Source organism: Hetaerina americana, unplaced genomic scaffold, assembly GCF_022747635.1.
Source record: "Hetaerina americana unplaced genomic scaffold, ioHetAmer1.1.p SCAF_3, whole genome shotgun sequence".
NCBI lineage: Eukaryota > Metazoa > Arthropoda > Insecta > Odonata > Calopterygidae > Hetaerina > Hetaerina americana.
In genome coordinates, this window is record NW_027286874.1 from 3761742 (window position 1) to 3782675 (window position 20934).

The 20934-nt window shown below is 45.4% G+C and overlaps 1 protein-coding gene across 1 annotated transcript in view; it reads left to right on the forward strand.

The window, feature by feature from the left end:
• The first annotated feature begins 2402 nt into the window (after positions 1–2402).
• LOC139691047 (uncharacterized) overlaps positions 2403–20934 on the forward strand; it is a 146953-nt gene continuing 128421 nt past the window's right edge. Inside the window, exon 1 of the mRNA XM_071588772.1 lies at positions 2403–4632. The gene's annotated coding sequence lies outside the window, so the exon portion shown is untranslated. The remainder of the gene's footprint in view (positions 4633–20934) is intronic.

Below are 20934 nucleotides of genomic sequence, written 5' to 3' on the forward strand. Positions count from 1 at the left end.
CGAAAGATAACATTTATCCTTTACCTTTTCATCACATTTACTCAGTACTCTTCTAATAAATCCTAATTTTTTGTTAGCTTGTACACATATTCCCCGTATGTTTTTCACCCAGGACAGATCGTGAGTGAGGGCAACGGTTAGGTATCTAAATGAGTCTACACTTTCAATTTCGGTGTTCCCAATGCAGTAGGCGTTCGGGTGGGAATGGCTCTTTTTCCAAAAAATTCATCTACATCTACATAATACCCCGCAAGCCGCCGCAAGGGCGTGTGGCGGGGGGATTAATTATGACTACTAAAATTATGACTACTGTCGTTTTTCAGTTTAATTCCAATTGTCACACCAGTGTTAAATAGCAGTAAGGTCATCTGAAAAAGCTGCTGTGTCATCAGAATCACAGACATCACGGTAAACCACTGCATAGTCGGCAAATTAACGTATCTTACAAGTGACTACGGAGTCAATGTCGTTAACGAAAAGTAGGAATAAAAGAGGTCCGATAGCACTTCCCTGGGGAACGCCTGAAGTAACTTCTACTGCATTTAAGCTAACTCCATCTATGAATACTCTTTGTACCCGACCAATCAAAAATTCTTTGATCCAACCCAGGATATTTTTATCTATTTCATATGCTTCTAGCTTTGTGAGTAGTTTATGATGAGGCACTTTGTCGAAGGCTTTCTTAAAATCTAGAAAAACTGTGCCACTGGAACATTGCTCCCTCCCGAAATAAGAATATTATGAACAAAAGGCACAAGTTGTCTCGCAGGATCTACCTCTTCGGAAACCGTGCTGATTTTTCATCAATAACTCCTAACTATTGAGGGTTCCCACGATCGAACTAGCAACTATATGTTCCATAACCTTGTACGAAATGAATGTAAGGGGAATAGGTCTGTAATTGCTCGGTTCCTTCCTGCCTCCGTTTTTAAATATTGATGTTACGTTAGCATTTTTCCTTGGGAACCTTGTGATCTAATGGCGACTTCTTAAATATTATTTCTAGATACGGTGCAATTTCCGACGCTAGTTCCTTTAATACGAGCGGGTATTTGATCGGGCCCGGAGGCCTTATTAGGCTTAATATTTTTCAGCAAACTTTATACTCCATTATATGAGATTTTAATTTTGGGCATCGGTTGGGCACGATTTGGTAAGCTATCGGAGACATTCGTTGAGACATTCGGGGGAACATTGGTGAAGATGCTTTGGAAGAAGGAATTTAATAAATTAGCCTTTTACAATCGGATGATTACTCTTTCGCCTTTGTCATTTTAGTCCGAATTAACTGTTGACCTATTACCCTGAACATCTGTGACGCACGACCAAAATGCTTTCAGATTCTCTTTCAAACTTTCTCTTAATCTTTTCCTTTTGAATGCGCTTAACGCTTTCCAGAATTCCTTCTTGGCATTCGCCCTAGATATCCTGTAATCATAATTAATCTCATTCGTTATATCGCTAGAGATATGATCCGTAATACTTTTCCTATTGGCGTGACATTGACGTCGCAAAGCTTTTTTAACATCCGCGTTGTACCATCAAGTTGAGACGTCCTGTTGGGGAGATGTTTATAAAAATAAATCACCATATCGTCCTTCTGCGATGCCGACATGCAACACGGAAGATCAATCGCTTAGTTACATACAGCCTCGCTTTCAAATTAATATTTTCTATTTTCATATTTCAACTCCTTCGAAGTTGTCCCGGGCTTTCCTCAACCCTTTAAGCCTCGGGTGAAGGACGATATCAGTCGGAATCTATGCGGAACCCGTCGGCTTTTCTGAGTCGGAACAGGTAGAAAGTAAATATCCCTCAAAGTGCATGTTTGCCTTTGTTTCTCTAGCATTAAGCCCTCTCGGATTACCATCGCACTGCCCAAGGGTAAGACGTATTCTCCATGACCAAGGGTTGTGCGCACCTTGTAACTGGTTCAAAGAGCGTGATAATCGGGTCGTCGCGGTTCCTCTTGTTTCTCTCTCATCCGAGGCTTTCCTCTTCCGTCTCACCTGCCACTCACTCAACCCACGGTCGTCCCTCAGGCCGACGCCCCCTTCCCCTAGAAGGGCTCCCACCCCCTCCTAAACCCCATTCCGTCCGCCACGCCCCACGTGACCCTACCCGTCTCCCTGGGCGACCGAGACACCATCCCCCACTCTTTGCACCCCCTTCTACCCCCTATTCACTCGTTCCCCCATCGGCCATCGAAGGGCGCCACGGTCGACAAACGGCCGCTCCGTCCTGTGCTGCCTCCGCCAAGGAGTGCTCTCTCTCGTCGAGGGGGGCAGAGACCGCTCTCGTGTTTCGCTCGTCTTCTTTTTCATTCTTCGGCGTTTGTGTGTCTGCGCGAGCGCGTTGAACGCACTCCTGTCGCCGTGTTTTGTTCCACACTCGCCATTCTGTGCGAGTATGTGTGTATGTATGTGTATCGCCATTCGACATCCGATTCCCTCTTAACGTTAGGGAGTGGCCGACGCTTAAACATATATACATATATATATAACAGCACATGCATTCATACGGTGTATACTTATGCATGTGTTGACGAGCTTAACGGTGTGTGTGCTTGGACGTCCTCACGCTCACGCAGGCGTACATTTTCACGGGACATAAAGCGCATAGTTCAGTAGTGCTGTTGTTAATCGCCGGCCCCTATATCTACCTCCATTCCATTCGAGAAGATTTTCTCTCGGACGATTTGCTGACCCAGAGGTCTCGCGGGAAGAAATCAACTTCTCCATTCCCGTCGAGTATTTTGTGAATTTTGATTCGGGCGTGAAGTGATTTTTAGTAAGCATCTGAACCTCTGTACAGATCCCTCATCACGGTTTCCTGTCATTAGTACACGCATTATATCCTTCGTGTCACCAGTACGTCGTGTTCGTGTTTTTTTAAACGAGCCTTCCGACAGGAACAGGTAACGGGAAGGTGAAAGACTGCGACTTCTGTTCACTCAAATTTTTTTGGCTTCCATATACATGTGTGACGGTTCTCGGTCCGCTGTTTGTCGTCTTGTCTTACGCTTGAGAATGTTCCTGTAATTTCTCTTTGCCGTGTGTAATTTTCCTCTCCGTTGCGTGAACGACATCTTCTTCCATTTTGTGCATATTCTCACGTCGGCACCTGCGGTGAGAGTGAGTGTATGTTGTGGGCGCAGTCAACAAGCACACAAACACACACACATATATATTGCGACCCCGCCCCTGGCCGGGGCGACTGACTGTTTCATTTCGTGGTCGAGCGAGGGGGCGAAGGGGAGGCGAGTAAGGGTCTTCTGTCTCTCTTTCTCTTTCCCCCTTCGAAACCCCTGGTACCGATGTTAAGGGTAGGCGGGCGAAGAAGAGACGGAGTATCATGCGTGCATGAATGCACATTTGTTTTTCCAGAGAGATCTTCGTAAACACGACCACATTTAACTGTTATTGCCGTCGGTGTGACCATTCCGGCACGGAAAGGTGGAGGCGCGTGGGAGGATCTCACACCCTCCCCCACCCCCCCATTGCTTCCGCGGGTGAGCGAGTGTGATAGATCCGATAGTTTTAAATATTTTGAACAGCAATCGATGTTCGCGGAGAGAGGAACGGGAGGGGGCCGTTCGGCGCGACGGGACTTCGGCTGACTCCGCTCCCGGTCGGCTCACGGGGCGGGTGACGTCACCCTTCCCCTTGCTAGATCTTTAACTGGCCGGGCCCTCTCTTGGCCGTGCTGCCGACTAGCGCCATCGAGAGGCGAGTGAAGTGAGCTGACGAGCCACCATCCATCCCTACCTTCCTCTCCCCCTCCAAACGACCAAGAAGCTCGCCTCGGGAATCGCGCACGCACTAACACTTAAAGACGAGAAGGAGAGCCGTCACATCTCTCTCTGTGTGTTAGTTTCACCCCCGTTTCGTTCCGAGTTCACTCCCTGCCACCATATCTCTCTCTCCGAGACATCCCTGCGTGCCTTTATTGTCGTGAGTCTCAAACGAAGCGAATTCAGTCCATTTCAATCTATCTCTCTCTGCCCTTGGGTTTGTTGTTTGTGTGTCCGTGCTAGCACTTATCCCGAGTGCCGGAAGATGAAAGGAGTTTGGTCTGATCTTTCACAGTTAGGGTGCGAGCGAGGGGTGGCGATGTGATGGCCGCCCCAGAGTATGCGTTTTAAAGGAAGCCAGTGCGTACCCCCGGCTGCCGCTTTCGCAACTTCCCATCCCAAGTAATTCGATACCAACAAAAACAACAACATCAACAGCAGCAGCAGACGAAATATATCCCATTGTCCGGCGATTGCGGAGGAAGTGGCTGCCGATGTTGAATGAGGATGATTCGCCGTTGCTGTGTTTTGGTCCGAGTGGTGCACATGTATACGTTTGTCGCCCATGCATCCCGACGTGTACCTTATTAAATACTCCGGACTGCGACGTATTCGCTAGCTCGCCCCGTGTGCTCGATGTTCGTTGGTGCCTCCCTCGTGTCTTATTGTGTATGGTGGCTGTGTCGGGCCGAATGAGAGGCGGTGGTGCTCGTCGTATGGTGCGCGAATGTGTGATTGCTTAACGCGTGAAGTGTCCCAAGTGTGTTCTCTCTTTAGTGAGTGATTGAGCGATCGCCCGTCCCGAAGGACCTGGAGGAGTGCTCCTCATCTGTCTGAAGGTGAGTGTCGGTTTCGTCGCCTTCTTCTTCCCATCACAATTCCTCCCTCCTTCGCGTGGGCATGGAACCCGGTGACAGGAACGCTCCCCTCATCATCTGCTGCCGACGTATACCGCGGGGGAACGGGGCCGTGGGGGGGGGGAGGAAGGGTAGTCAGGGTTTTGTGAAGGGGTTCGACCTACGTGAGACCGGCAGTGGTGGTGAATGAGAATGGTCTCCTCACTCAAGGGCCTCTCTCTTCTGCGGGAGAACGGTGGGCGTTTTGCTGATCGACCGAAGGAAATCGGGATCCGTTTCAACCGAGAATGCTTAAGAATCTCTGCCTTGTGTCAGGGAATTTTCAGAATGAATTAGGGGCTGGTGTGCATTCATTGAACCGCTCGTCAAATCTCGTGGGAATGCTTAGTGCTTCCATGTCGTAGGCAGCGTTGGTCGTTTCTTTGGCAATACGGCACACCACGAGTCAGCTGGTGATATTTAGCGTACCTGGCGAAAACTCGAAAACGATTTGACTGACTATGTGAAACGAACCGTACTGTAATCACCCATTTCGCGGAGTCGTGCAATTCCCTTGATCAATGTTAGCTGAGAATAATGAGACCAATTATATGCAGTAGACTGACAAATGTCTCGTTCTTACGTTGAATGTTTTAATTGCATGAGCATATCCATCACTCTTGCCTAGGATTTCTCGTCGGAATGTCAATTTTGACATCGCAATCGGCGTGTTTTCATGTCTTCTGAATCGCATTTGTGGTATTGGAGATATTTTTTGCCGGTCCATATCCACCCCTCTCCATATCTCGCCCACCCTAGTGAGTGGGGATGGACGGTCATCCGCTCAAAACTCCACCCCGAACAGAGGCGCCACCCACTCCGATCGGCCGGCGACCGCTCGCCCTCCGAGTGTCCCTCCCTGCCCTTGACCCCTTACGTCTTCTCATTTTATATTTCAAAGGTCTGCGACGAAACCATGAAGAATCAACTACTAGGTTTCAATGTCTGTGATTCATCTTCTTGTTTGCTTCGGAGACGAATTTATGATCTGTAGCCGGATTGTAGATGAAGCTTAAGTGAAACACGGGCCATGTTTTTTTTAATGGCATCATAAATAATTGCGCACAAATCATTTTATGGGGAAGTGGCGAGATTCTCCCCACGGTCACTTCCTCTCGGACAGTCGCTCGTGCCTCACCCGTGCTTATTGGGTGGAATTTTTTGATCATGGTCCGTATTTCATTTTGCCATTCGCGTTTTTTTTTGCATGATGAGACTCGAAAGCCAGCGAGCGGTACCGTAGTTTCTCGTACAGGCGGTTGTTACCGAGGAGTCGGGAGGACTTCGTAAATTATCCAATCCCTGCGAATGATCGGAAACAAATGATCTCTCCTCAGTCACTTAACGTGACTGTGTGTATGTGGTCACGAAAGAAGGTGGTGTGGGTGACGGCGAAGGGGTCTGAATGATAATCGCGCAGGTATAACATATTCGCATAGGTTAGGTGGCTTAGGTTGCCCCATGCTGTGTGCCCTTTCCTGGGTACAGGATTTTTCCATCTTACCACGGGACCCCTACTCTAAATGTGTTGTTAATTTTACCACGCCTTAGGAAGAAGTACCCCATGAGGGTCAACACATCAGACCAACGTTACGTTTTAAAGACTGATCAAAGAAATGAAAGTAATTCCACCCTCAGGGAAGTTTACAGGGCCCTTTTGTGCGTTCTAGAGAAAGTTGTTGGCTCAGTTCATTCATCTCAGATGTTTTTTTTTGAGACTGGCGGAGGCAAAAACCCGATGGAACATTTGAATGGAATTCTGCGCGACGACACTGTTTCCCCTGATAAAGTCACTCCAGAAAGCCACCCAGAACTCATATTTGAGAAACCTGTGCACTTATGTTAGGCAGGGAGCGTTCCTTCCCGTCCATTGTTTTCTCCTCTTTTGGGTCACGTACAGAATGAAGGTCTCCATTATTGCCAAGCTTGCTCATCTTGAATTTGTAATGAATATAATTACTGCATGTATATTCAGTACAAGAAAAGTATCAGATCCTGTTTTGCATCAGAAAGCCTTAAATGCTAATAGACTATTTGCGATTGGTGAGCTTACACTCCCCGCCACACGCCCTTAGGACGGCTTGCGGGTCATTTGTAGATGTGGATAGTTGAGAAATAATTTTAGATTCTACAGCTGCATAAATACCTCGTAAATCACCCAAATGGTGTGTGGCAGGGGGTGCAAGCACCAGGTGGGATGGGCAAGGGATAAGGTAGAGGAAGGGTTTTTAAAGGGTTATAGGGAATCAAGGGAATAAGGAAGAAAAATCCACTCAAACTCCCTGAAAAGACGTGCATCATGGTGCACACCCATATACATGCTAGCGGAAAACTAAGCCTCAAATAAATATTAATCACTTCAACTACATCTACATAATACCCCGCAAGCCGCCGCAAGGGTGTGTGGCGGGGGGTGTTAGGTCACCACCCGATGCCCTTTTCACTCACTCTCGTAGTTCTCGGGTATACCTGAAAGGAGGGAATAGGAATGATTGAGCAAATAAAGAAAACCTTCAATTTTTCATGGATCTACCTGTTTAAAAGTATTATAGTATTTAATCTATGATAATAAATATTGTTATCTCAAAATCTGAACAGGGTAGTGAAAGTAACTATAAATATATGTCAGGACTTCGTACCATCTTACTATAGACTAGCTTAGCGTGTCAGTCATCATCTCATGGAAATTGAGAACTATAAGAGCTTTTAAGCCGAAGTTGAGGATATGCCTTTGAGGTAAGTTTTAGATGGATCATGAAACAACCAATACACGATATGATGATCATTCAAAATTTAATGGTGTCATGCGCAACGTAGGATATGTCATCGGGTTTTCTATTTTAAAATTCTTTGGGAACTTCTTGGTATCATTGCGAATAATGAGGAATAGTGGCTCTGAATGAATGACATTATAAGTAATAATAAAAATTTGTCACTCCACGCATAAAATAAGCTAAAGGCAACCTGTCTGTCACTGCGGTGCAGCATCATTTGGGACATATTTTATCAGTTTGTTTTAATTTTGACATTATTCGTCATGGAACAATTCCATAAAGTTAACGTCTGAAACGATTAATTAGTGGCTCTGAAACTACGCTTGAATAGCATTCCCGCTCGGGGGGAATGAATGGAAGAGAGTAAAGGGGCCCTGGCGCGTGTCTCTCGGTCTGCCAGCTACGACAACACCCTTCGGCCTCCGCCCACCCGCCCCACGGAGGTGGCTTGCGGTGCTCCCTCGGGGATAGGAGGGACGCACCGTCGGCAAGGTAGACGCTCGGGGGCGCGGCGGCATCTTCCGGCGTGCGCCCCCTTCTTCCCCTCCCCGCTCCCGCCTCTTCCCGGGAGGCGGATCGCGAGGGTTTTCGTCACACGTCTGCGATTATTTTCGCCCCGATATCACGACACCGTCGGCCCGGCGAGTGGGCGGGCCAAGGGCCGGCCTGTGTGTCGTCCGCCGCGCGGGCGTGGGGAGCCCCCCCCCCCCCCCAAGGCGGGGCGGGGGAAGGGGGGGGGGTTGGCAATCGATTTGGGAGCACAGACGACGAAGGAGGCCACACGCAGCAGCGGAAAGGGGCGTGCGTGGGACGTGATGACGACACGCACACATGAGAGGCGGGTGGGGGGGACAGGGGGAGCTAAGGTGGGCGGCCAGCACGCAGGTTGGCCCTGCCCGACCGGAACCGCCCACTCTAGAGGTGAGGATGAAAGTTCCTTGAGCAGGGAAATGAAAGACACTCTTGCGTAAAGGGCGGCTGTCTGATTCGTGTTCTTCTCTCGATTTCATTCGAGTAGGTCGCGTTACTCTTCGAGCGTGGGCCAATGCCATGGTGCTCGTTCGTTCGCACAGCTATCGTACATGGATTTCGTTTTTTGTCTCACCTGACCTCTAATGTGCTTCATTGCGTCCAATGGTCACCGCTGCCATTGGCCAGAATCACCGGTGTGTATAAGGGTTCCCTAACATTTAATCTGAGCGAATAACCTGAATAAAGACAGAAATTATAGCACCAAATGTGCGCGGGTTACCCAGGATTACGATTCACATTTAATGCCGTTCCCCGCTACACCCTCTTGACCACCGTATTCTTTTAGAATGGGATCTCTGCCCACTTTCACTCCAAGATGGATTCAAAGAATCTTCGTGCTTTACAATGCCTTTCCATGGACTTAATTGTTTAGATTTGAATATTTTTAGAGCATTTCTATTTCTACATGCCACTTGCAAGCCACCGCAAGCATGTGTGGCAGAAGAATGCGTAAGGTTAAAATATTTCAATTGATTTCCCGTTTAATTATCCCGGTGAATATGTTTATGTTGTGCACCAAAGAATGTTGACTCGAGTGGTGTTAGAATCCGCAAGCCTAGTGGCTTGATGGGTGCCGGAACCAATACACTTTCAACGGGTTGTCGCTTCGCATTTCAGACATTTCAGTACTTCGCTTGCACTTTCATTCGGAAAGACCACCAAATTGTCTTGCCTAAGGGACTTTACGTGTTCCTTCAATCTCCACATATGTCAGCTTCATTATAAAAACAACCATAAACACAGTAATCAATCCAACGGTCGGTTTGGTAGGTAATGGCAGAGTTCACCCAGTACTAAGCCCGATGGGATGTGAAATTCACACATCAGGATGAGGGGCCAGTTCCTTACCCTGTACCGGTTATGGTTTCCGAGGAAGATCTGGTACACGAAAAATCACATGGGTTGATTGGAGCTGCATGTGCCCAGAGAGGCTTGCCCGGGAATGAACCCTAGCCTTTTGGTCACTCGGTCCGGTTGTTCCATCTGGGACTCAAAACAAAAGGGCTGGCAGCGGACTGGGAAATGGGGGAGACGCCCACGCGTGTGCTAATTTTTATATAACTTGCGAAGAAAATGATTTGCGTTCATTCTCAGCATTCCAATTGGAATGATATTATCCTTGAATAACCTTTCGTTGTTCTTTTTGCCGAGGCGATAAAAAAAAACTATCACTATTTGAGGGAACTCAGGCAGATTCTCATTCTAAATAGCATTCCACAAAACAATAATAAAAATCCTTGGCTGAATTATAAGGATAGGTTTAGATAAGTGAGGAGGTTAATTCCTCTAAGTTTATTTTTGGGGAAATGCCGGCAAATCTGGTTTAGCAATAGCGATAGTGGTCTTCAAGTTTCTTTAAATTGAATTTACAATACTATATTAATAAATCTATCCAGCACGCTGGGAAATTGTTTGGAGAATTAGAAAGAAATCAAGGAAATGGATGATTGAATTTGTTCGTTTAGTCTTGTCCTTGAACTTTACGTTTCTTTGCGACTAGGCATCGTTCTCCTCCCGTCGCTCTCCCGGTCCCCTGGCCATTGTGGAAGCAGCGTGTGCGGGCACCTTCGCGTGCCTCGCGATGTCGTTTGTGGGCGCTCTCTTAATGTGGGCGTGCGTGTTTGTCACTGGACAGAGTCCATCTCCTTAAGTGTCCCCCTGACCCTCTTGACCCATTCGGGACAAGCTTCCGCCTTCTCTTGCACACACCGATTGGCGTCCACGGTATCCTTACCCGTCCGCGTCCCCAGAGATCCCCCCGCGAACGAATTTCTTCCCGTCATCCACACGTGGTCGGAACGGTCGCCACTCCGCGTTTAGTCTACGCAGCTGCTGGAACAATGCTCGAGGAGAGTGATATGGACGAAATGAGGACGCACTTCTTCATCTGCAGCTGCACAAAACCCCACTGCAAGCCACCGTAATGGAGTGTGGCGGGGGGTGTAAGGACGCCCTCCATTTATGCCATGAATTAATTTGATGGTTCGAGGGTCAACTCTGTGCAAATTCATGATCACTGAATACGTAAGCTTGGTTTTTTCAAAAACTTAATAATACTACCGGTTACGACGCATTGATATAGCCTATGTGTCGAAACCGGTAGTATTGTTAAGTTTATGCAATAAATGTTCACGTATGCATACGTGGCGAGTATATACACGTACATATTTGCACGTAGGCATCAAATCACGACGCACTATCGCACAAGACATTCCTACCGACATAATGAAACAATGTATGGGTTCGGTTAATTCTTTAAGAATATGTTGCTTTTTGGATTAAAATTAGGGGTGCTTGCGTTTCATTTTGTTCTTATAATGATTCGTTCGAGAGACTAATGAGTACTTGAAAATATCAGTGGTGCTATACAACTCTCTCATTTTATCATCCATCCTTCCATGCAAAGCGCCATGAGGGTGTGCGGTAAAGATTGTCATGTCACGAGCCACTAGATTAATTGCCGATTGGCGATTGATTAATGACATTCTTATAATGGCATTTGTATTATGTGATTCGATTAGTGATTAATGGCATATTCCGGTCGTCCAATCTGCCATGTTTATTTGGGACCATAATAATTCTCTTATCGTTGTCACCATCGGATGATTTGTACCTTTCCTATAGGGATGCTTGTTCTCCTCGCGGATCGAGGGCCTCCCAGCTTTATTCCTCCAGGATACCTGTCAATTTTACTCTCTTATCTCGCAACAATGTTTAACAAATCTTGCGAAAACACTCTGAATGTTTTGCAATTTGTTCATTTACATTTTCGTCCCATAGATCCCAAAGTCTTGCCAAATGTATTGAAATCTCCATATGCAGACTACTCCGCTTTATTCTTGGGTCATTATTTCTTTGTAAATATCCTAAAGATGCTACTATGGCGGGGGTGGTCGTTATTGGCATCATAACGAGTAGGGGGCACCAGGCTCTCCGTACCAATAACGGGATTTCGACTGTCACGGGGGTTGTGCGCGGTGATGTGGAAGTGGCCCTGCTGCCATTCTGACATGCCAGGCATCAAAAAGAATGTATTTTTGAGCGATAGTATTTGGGCTTATTTTTTTATTGTCAGGAGGAGACAATATTAGAAGTGATCATGGGTCAAAGTGTATCATTATTATAAGGTTAAATTTCTCGTAAATTAAAGATTATATTATCGCGTTGTTTTTTATTCGGGTTCGAATGTCAATATAACTTGTTTGGCTACGCGGTCTTACGACTCATCATACATTTTTTCAGGGCATTTCCATTTTTCTCTTACTGCAAATAAGCACCAACACGATGTCGTGGTCCAACGTTGAAAATTAAAATGAGGTTTATATAGACCGGGAGCATAAATCTAGTGTCCATTGATTAACACCACGTACATACCACACAATATCCCGCAATCCCCCGCGAGGGCGTATGAGGACACCTGCCATGCATGTCTAAATATACTTTCGTCGTGTTTTAATTGTTCACTTGTGTGCAGATGTTTTGAGGTTTGGAGAAGCCATATTTTTCTATCCGTAACCAGGAAGGGTGCATTTAAGGACAATTGGTCGCCATAACGAGCATCATATGGAGATCTTTACCAATGGAGCATCGCTTTTGGCGGCCGAGAGATTTCTGTATTATTACACCGGTCGGATGAACCTAGGGGCGGAGGGAGGGCGCGACTAAAAATAGTGCCGGATAATCGCTTAGCTGCTAGGTATTTGACCAGGGATTTGTGTCGTTGGCACCCAATTTGCATTCGCTAGTTAATGTTATGAACTCGGAATTGCAAAATTTTAATGTAGCTTTACAGCTCGGAATTTTCGATGAGCACGCTAGAACCATTGGAAAGGACAAATGGAGCTTCTCACGGCCTATTTTCAGACCAACTCTACTAAATACAATTTATTTAAGCCGTAAATGGTATTTTACACCACTGTAAATGTAAAAAATGCCACACCACTGTAAAAGTAAATTTTCCTCTCCTTTTTTAATTTTACATTTGTGTAGAAAACCCTTTTTACAGCCAAAGGAAATTTTATTTAATATGGTCAGTCTATTAGAGCCATTGCAAATTCGTACGTTCGCGCCAAACCACCTTCCTCGCTTGGGGCCAGTTTAGAGGTGGAGGCATTCGCGTTTCCGTAAAAGCAGCCAAACGTTTAGGTGCTGGCGGAGCTCGTGCGGCCGATCGCACGAAAACATTAACGATGTTCCTTACGTGAAGAAATTAGGGTTTTTTTGAGAGAAAAGAAATAAAACAACATTTTTTATACTTTATGAGAGCCTCTTTATAATACTGAAGATAAATAATGGTCAGACTTTGAGATAAATAATGTCTCAGAAAATTAATGCCATATTAAAAAACTTGTCTTGATTAAAAAGATGAATGAGCTCTTAAGGCTAAAGTAAAAGTGGGAAACCTCGTATAGTCGTAAAAAAATTAAGTCGTTTAGTCTTAATTGGTTTATTATTGTCATAAGCAGTAGCCTATAGGGTTAGGGTGAGGTTTTGATAGACCCTTAAATCCTGGCTGTTATGGCACAAAATATTCTTAAAAACCCCATACAGCATGTTAAAATAGCATGTTTTTTTAGCTCAGCATACTTATAATCTCCATTAATTCCATCCCATAGACTAATCCTCTTCATCCTTCTTTTTCGCTATCCAGGGCCCTCCACTCTATCGCCATCTTCAGTATCCCATTCATTGCCTCTCAATGCGTCCTGCATCCATGCACTTGTTTTGTCTTAGTTGATTTCTCGCAACAACCCTCGTTCTCAACATCTTCGTTGAATTTACTTTTCGCCAAGTTTATTTTCTCCATTCCTTTTCCCTCCCGAATCTCACAATCCTCCAATCTACGCTTATTTTCTTGCCACGGCGACCAAGATTTCTAGACATGCCAAACATTACTCCATATTTAAGTGTTCACTTAAGTCGTTTTTGTATATCTGTACTTATCATGTGCCTATCAACACTCTCGCATCTGTGTAAAAGCTTCTTTATCTAAACCAACTTTTCTATCAATGCCGTTCGTTCTCTAACCGCCTTCTATATTGCATTCTAAATCAATGAACTGTTCTAGTTTATCTCCCCCCGGCTTTAATGTCTATCATAACCTTCCTCCTGTCTTGAAAATCTCAACACATATCTTTCTTCAGATTAATTGTCATCACCTTCGTTTTTTGTCATCAATTCTCATGATATGCCGATCACACCGATTCTGCAATGCACTAGGTAATGTTTTGTGACCCTTTGTCTGACTAGCGCTTGATTATCCGCAAATCTAACTGATTTGAAGAGCCCTGTACCTACTCTCACTCCATTTCACAGTCGTTCTTGCTCCACGTACGATTTACTACTCCTTTATGGTGAAAATAACAGGTAAAAATGGACAGCTCTGCATCCCTTGACTATCTCTGCCCATATCGTGTGCTATGCCACGTTCTATCCAACAGCATCCGCTGGTTGACATCATATTCCCTTTCCACGTATACGGGTTTGCAAACTCCCTGGCCTCTTTTTTTACCATGTACTTCCTCTACATATTCTTTCCATATTGTCCGAATCTCCTCGGCGCCGTTAATATTCTACTCCAATATACCCTATTTGATCTGTCTCTAAAATAATTAGGAGTTTGAATAAATACGGTTTCCCAGTTTTATTTTCCAATGTCGTTCGAGAAGTAATTCTAACTTATTTGAAAGAATGCTGTAGCTCCGTGTCGTTACTGAACTTACACCGCCTATTTAATTATATTATTTTTTTAGTTTGCAATCGTCGTTTTTAAAATAGTTTCATGCCCCAGTGCTACTTTGCCTCTAATTGGATTGATGAAGAATGAGAAATATGATAATTTGCGAATTCGAAGTGCCTCTAGTTGGTTTTGGCACTGATTCTCATTTTCTTTCCTCAGATATAATATGCCGAGGCATCAGTGTTAACACCTTGTGCGTGGCAAATAGAAATATGACTAGTTCGCGTTGGTGGAAATATTCGAAGAATACCGTTCGTGTCCAATTGTCCGGTAAACTAATGTCACGATATTCATCTCTCTGTGGTGTTCCGCTTCAGATTACTCATGCGGAATGGGATCGATTTCCTTGTTCATTTTTCGTCTTGGTCATTTCATTGCCCAGGCGTTTTAATGAATATCTTTAAGGTATTCCCATGTGGACGGCAAGAGATACGGCCGTTAACTATTTTACAGCATGCTTATTTTTAACTCTGAGAAATTTTGCGGGAGTGCCACGAACCTTATACTGTGTAAGCTCGGGTTAAAATGCCTTGCTCTTAGAGTGCTTGATGGCCAGCTTTTTCATTTTCCATTTCTTAGAGATCTTCTCATCTTAACTGTATATTATTATTTCTGTGTGTTCGTGTGTGTGAATAACTGAGAGGAGTCAATGGTGGAGAATAAATCTAATATTTGTATCCGTTTCTTCTAATCTTCCGGAATGTTATGGAGCCTGTTAAAATCCCTCGGTCTCGAATGCAATCCCGATTGCCTTCTGACATTTCTACATGTCTTAAATATTTCCTTGCTTATACCCTTAGCTGAGATAACACGGCCCCCTGCTTATCCTTACATTATCCATTTTATTTTAGCAACGCGACTTTTCCCGTTACACTCTAGATCTGTTAACTCCCAACTCATTTCTATGCTGTTTCCTCAGCTTTTGGTAGTATACAATTCTGCATGTGTATTCTTCTCGAGGGATCTCTTCTTGCCGCGCCCCCTAGCGGTTACTTAATGTTGCGTGCCTTGTGTTGAGTTACCCCCTGACATACACCCTCACGGTGGCTTTCAGGTTAGCATGTAGAAGATTTTCAAGGTGCCATTGGGACTCGGGTACTACAACCCCACACTCGGACCTCTTTCCCGTGCACCCCGTCTCCCTCTTCTCTTCCCGCCACCCCTCCCCTGGAGGCGTCGGAAGGAGGCCGCGTGGTTGTGGGGGCGAGGTGGATGTATATTCGCGGGGAGGGGCAGAGGGTGGGAGGTTGGAGCGCTCGCCGTCGCTCGCTCTCGTGCGACGATGTGTGTGTGCTCTTGGGGGCGGAGGGGGCGGGGCGGAGAGGGTGGAGGGTGTGATCGATTCGTCGACCGACGCCTCTTCGTCTCTTGTAATATCCGTCACTTCCTGCGGCGCACGGCCACGTGGTGGGGGGCGCCACGGACGTCCCTCGTGGGCCATCGAACTGTTGCGAGATGGGCGTGGGATGGATGCGAAATTGCAATTCCCCCTCTGTCCCCTCCAATACGCCCCCCTCTACCCCATAACCCTACCCTCCCGCGCACCACGCAGCATATCCCCCCATGGCGATACGGCCCTCCGCATGGTAGTAGCGAACCGTACATGAATTTAATTTTGACAGAAATCAGCTTCGGTGGAATTCATCGCAAAACTGTGCGCATATATTTTCGTAAATGTGGCTCAGCAAGGCAAATGTCTCGTATCCGAGGGATGTAATACAGAGCGGCAGCGAATGCGTCCTTAGGTATGTCTCGTACGGGGGATTTCTTTTCCATTTGATGACTTTGGTTCTTGCCATAAGTATGGGAACGTTATCAGCACCTCTGCGAACGTTAGTCCTCCAAACTGTTTTTCGGACATATTTGAACTTCTTGTCTTGTCTTTGCCATCTACCCGAGGGAAATGTAAATCTGTAGCAGCTAATGGCGTTCTAATAGCTTTTTCAGGTTGAGAGGCACAATATTGACTTCTCCGAAGCCTCTTCTCGTAACAATAGAAATCGGAAGGTGAAATTTCGATGTCTTCTTTATCTTTCCCTGAAAGCCGCGGCGAGGGTGTGTGGCAGGTGGTGTTACGTCACCGACTTTTCGAGCGGTTGGTAATTGCTTTCTTATACCGGCGGAATCCTCAGTTCACTTCTAATTTTTCCGCAAAGCCGGTTGCTTCATTTTCAGCTCGACCATTTTTAAACGAGCTTGTCGTTTCTCTTTTGAACTTGTTCCATATCTATTATCTGTAACTGTACGGATGGGAGTTCCCCAAGTTCCTCGGGTAATATCCATGACGCATCTCCGATACTTTTAGAGCTTTCTCCCCGTTCCCCATTTGGTGAGATCCATTCAAATTTAATTAACTATTCGTTAAAACTAACGCTGGACTGCGTGCTAGAGACCGTTACCGTAAACGCCATGTGCTGTTACAATGTATTACTAAAAGTTAAGCGTCTAACTGAAAACGTAACGATAGATACGATTAGGGAATATAAGCAGATTATATGCACTACGGTATCCAAGCTGCAATTACTATTTTACGCATGGGAGACGAGCTCTAGTTTGAGTCATATTGTAATAAAATATAAATGAAATAATGGCTGACATTTTTTGTTCTTTGTCCAATTATCTCCAACGCTACTTCGACGATAATTGTGTAATAAAATGGCATGTGAAATTTTTCCGTTGTGTTGTAAATCTGTTCTTATCTTCATGGTCCATCCTAATTTAATAAAGTGGTGTTTGCTTATCGTTAATTACGGCACCACAAAAGAGACCTCTATTTCCGCAGGAATTTTTGTCTTTGATTTAAACTTCAGTAGTGGTAGTTAGTAGGGGAAGAAATCGAAAGCTGAAGTCATTTGCACCTTCACATTAAATTTACAAAAGATTGCGAACATAGGCCTTCATTAATTTCTTAATAGAAAAAAGGCGATCGCATGTCGATAAATGGAATTTATCCTTCCGATTTGTATCTTCGTGCTCTTACCCGTTCGCCGACTTCAAATTCCCCACGAGGGACTCACTCCCTGGGTGATTGCGAAAGGCGACATTTCGGCTGCGAGTGAACTAATCTTCCCCTGCGGTAACGACAGCCGTATGGAGAGTTCTCCCCGAACATGATTAGTCTTAACGATAGCTTATGGACCACGATGCTCATCAGGGTTGTATTTCTAGCCAAACATGTACGTACCGCCAAGGTTTTTGAAGATTAGGGACTGATGTAAAAGTGGTGCCATTCAAAAGATGAAAACCACTATAATAAAAGCGGCTTCTAACTCTCGAAGGTATTCAAGTTTTCACTTGCAATGGACGAATGCGAGGCATGGCTGCTATAAAATTTGCAATATTGGATTGTGCGTTGCGCACAGAAATTAGTTCCAAATATGCGTCCAAGTCTGCTTTCATTCTTGGTAGCGATGGACGGAGTCTTATTCCGTCCTAAGTTGCAAGTTGGCAGTGGTAATTTAGATCCTCTGCTGCTTTGCTTGCAGCGTTACTTCCATCCTTTTAATCTCAATGAATCCCTCACTGTTTTATAAGGTGACAACTGGATTGTCATTGTCTGGTGTGGAATCGGTCGTCTTCTCTATCATTCGGAATCCGGAAAAGCGATCGTCATGACACCTATATGTACACAATGGACCACAAGCCGCCGCAAGGGTGTGTTGCGGGGGGTGTTAGGTCACCAGCCATGCATGCGCAATCCCTGCGCAACCTCTGCACAAATATTAGTTTGATCATGTATTCGACAAAAGCAAATCACACGAAAGAGCTTTTAAAAAGATGGTTCTATTAAATGAAAAAATAAGGTCAACGATGTTCAAAGATGATTCTGAGGAGTACCGAAATGCGTTGTATGCTACCAATAAACCTGTGGAAAAGTGCAACTGTGTTATTTTCATAGTGAACTAATATTCCAAAAATGTATCATTGCTTAGATATTTAAGTTTAATTCTAATTCCCAAATGTCGTATCAGATTTATTTAGCATTTAGGTCATCTACTTAAGCTCTTAGTATGCAGTAAAGCTAAAGTGCATTAGGATGCAGCAAATTTCTTACTGCATCCTAAGGTGCAATTATTTGTTAGGTGATAGTACATGCATTCGCATACGTGTAAAATGAAAGAATGTTTGCATGAACGTATACGCCACAGTAGGTATGGGTTTGCATGCATGTGTTGGTTTTGAATGTGGTTTTGTTCCCTTTTACGGGTGGTGACCTAACACCCGCCGCCACACGCCCTTGCGGCGGTTTGCGGGGAATTTTGTAGATGTAGATTATGTAGACGTATCGACAAAATATATTGTCATATCTGTTTTGATCTCTAATGGTACGAGGAAAAAATAACATTTTTAAAGCTATCCTTTCTTCTAATGATATATCCCTGATTTTACATTGGTCATCTGATCTACCATAGGAAGTGGGGCCCTGTAATATACGAGGGTCATCCGGAAAGTAGTACCCGTTCGTGAAATAAAGACACAAAAGTAAATATTAACAAACATAAAAAATTTTATTTGAAAGAGGATACTTTAAACTACTTCTCAACATAATCTCCAAGCAAATTAAGGCATTTGTCATAACGTGTGACAAGTTTCTGTATTCCTGCTGCATAGTCCTTCGCCGCCAGCTCATTGAGATACGCGAGGGACCCATCTTGCACAAATTTTTGCATAATGCAGATGGTGTTTAACAATTTCATGAACAATTGTTCGAGAAACATTGGGAAAATGCTCACAGATGTCATCAATTGTGACGCGCCGATCGTTCCTCACGAATTCGTCAACTGAGCTCACCAGTTGGTCTGTAATGACAGACGGTCTCTCCGAACGCTCATCGTCGTGTGTGTTCCCCCTCCCCATGTTGAAGTTGCGACACCACCGCCGAACAGACGACTCGTCCATTACATTGTCTCCATACACCTCCTTTAATTGGCGATGAATATCACATGGGCGAACGTTTCTTGCATTGAGGAATTTAATCACTGCCCTCACTTCACAACTGGCGGCGTTCTCAATTTTTTTAAACATTGTAAACAATCACAGAAACAACACAGGCAATGCTAGCGTCACGCAACTTGGCTCAGAGAAGGCAGACAAGCCACTGAAGCTATCTGACCTCGTCCAGCGGCTACTCGCGTCGTCAGGACTTCATGCGGCACGAACGGGTACTACTTTCCGGATGACCCTCGTATCTTCAACACCCTCGGATAGGTAACCTGACTCAAATTTACGCGGCGAATTTAACCTGTATTTAACGGCCAACGGTCAACTAGTTGCTCCCATCCTACTTCTTCCAATAATGTCATGACACTACTACTTTGTTCATAACAACTTTTCACAAACCTAGTTGTTCTACGTTGCACCCGATCTAGTTCCATAATTAAGCTACCTAATGAGGATCCCATAAACCCGCAGCATACTCAAGATGGACTCTAACTAACTCGTAATAACAAATCTCCTTGAAGTTCTCATTACAATTCCCAAGCATCCTGTTTATGAATCCTAACTTTTTAATTACTAATCTTCAAATTTCAATAATGTGTTTTCTCCAAGACATATCCGTAGTTATCGTTTCACCCAAGTATTTTAAAGATTATATGTGCATTATGTCGGTTCCCTGTTTAGTTTGTCCGGTTGAAATACTCTTCCTCCAAATATGTATACGTTATTCGTGCATCAAAATGACCCTTGACTCAAATTTTCCAAATTTGTTCACGAACAATAGTAAAAATGGCCAAATGTCACCTGATTTGGGGATTTTTCATTTATGCCCGGCGCAATCGAAGATGGAAGTGAAGAACCATACCCATGGTTTCGAAGATCGACGCTGACGGCCCGCCGTGGACCGCTCTAGTCGACAGGTGTTGGCGAGGAATGGATCTCTCTTCCGATGGCCGGGGCGAGAGAGAGCGTGCATTCATTTGCTTTGGCGCTGAGGGGGGAGGGAAGGGGAGGGGACACCGGGTGTGTGGGAAGGGATGCGGATGGCGCTCGGCTGCTCGCGGCGGCCAGGTGGATTCGCCCGCCTTCGGCCCACGCGCGCACGACCCCCTCCCCACCTTTCGCTGCCCCCCCCCCCTGCCCACGGTGGGCGGATCGGGAGGCGCGGTGAGGCACGCCGTCGTCCTCACCCCCCCTCTACCCGCGAGAGGGGAGGGGGTTGGAGAGCCAACCCCTCTGAGAGCACTCACCGTGTACGCACGTATGTTGGTGGGCGAGGCCACAGAGAGGAGTTTTTGAGGCAGGTTGACTGCCCAACCAACCGATCGATATGAACTCATAACAAAATCGAACTCAAGAGCACGAATATGCTAGCTTAAAGGCAAAAGTTTAATTACTCACTCAGACGCGCCTATGATTGCATTATGTGTGAATAGAAGAATGTATACGTTCGAGCATTTTAGTTAATACCTGCATATTCAAGTGTATGAACTAATATTTCTGCATGTGTGGGTGATGTCCTAACACCCCCCGCCACATGCCCTTGCGGCAGCTCGCGGGGTGTTGCGTGAATGTACATATTAGATATCATTCAAAAGGTGCGGCAGGATGAACTTCCAGAATATGCGCCGTGAATCTCCAGTCGACAATCGAAGCCACTACCACAGCCCTCGTGACGGCTGTTGACGAAACATGAGCGGAGGCAAGGAAACTAATTTAATCTTTTGGAGAGATACAGGACACCCTAGCGTTGATTTGTGG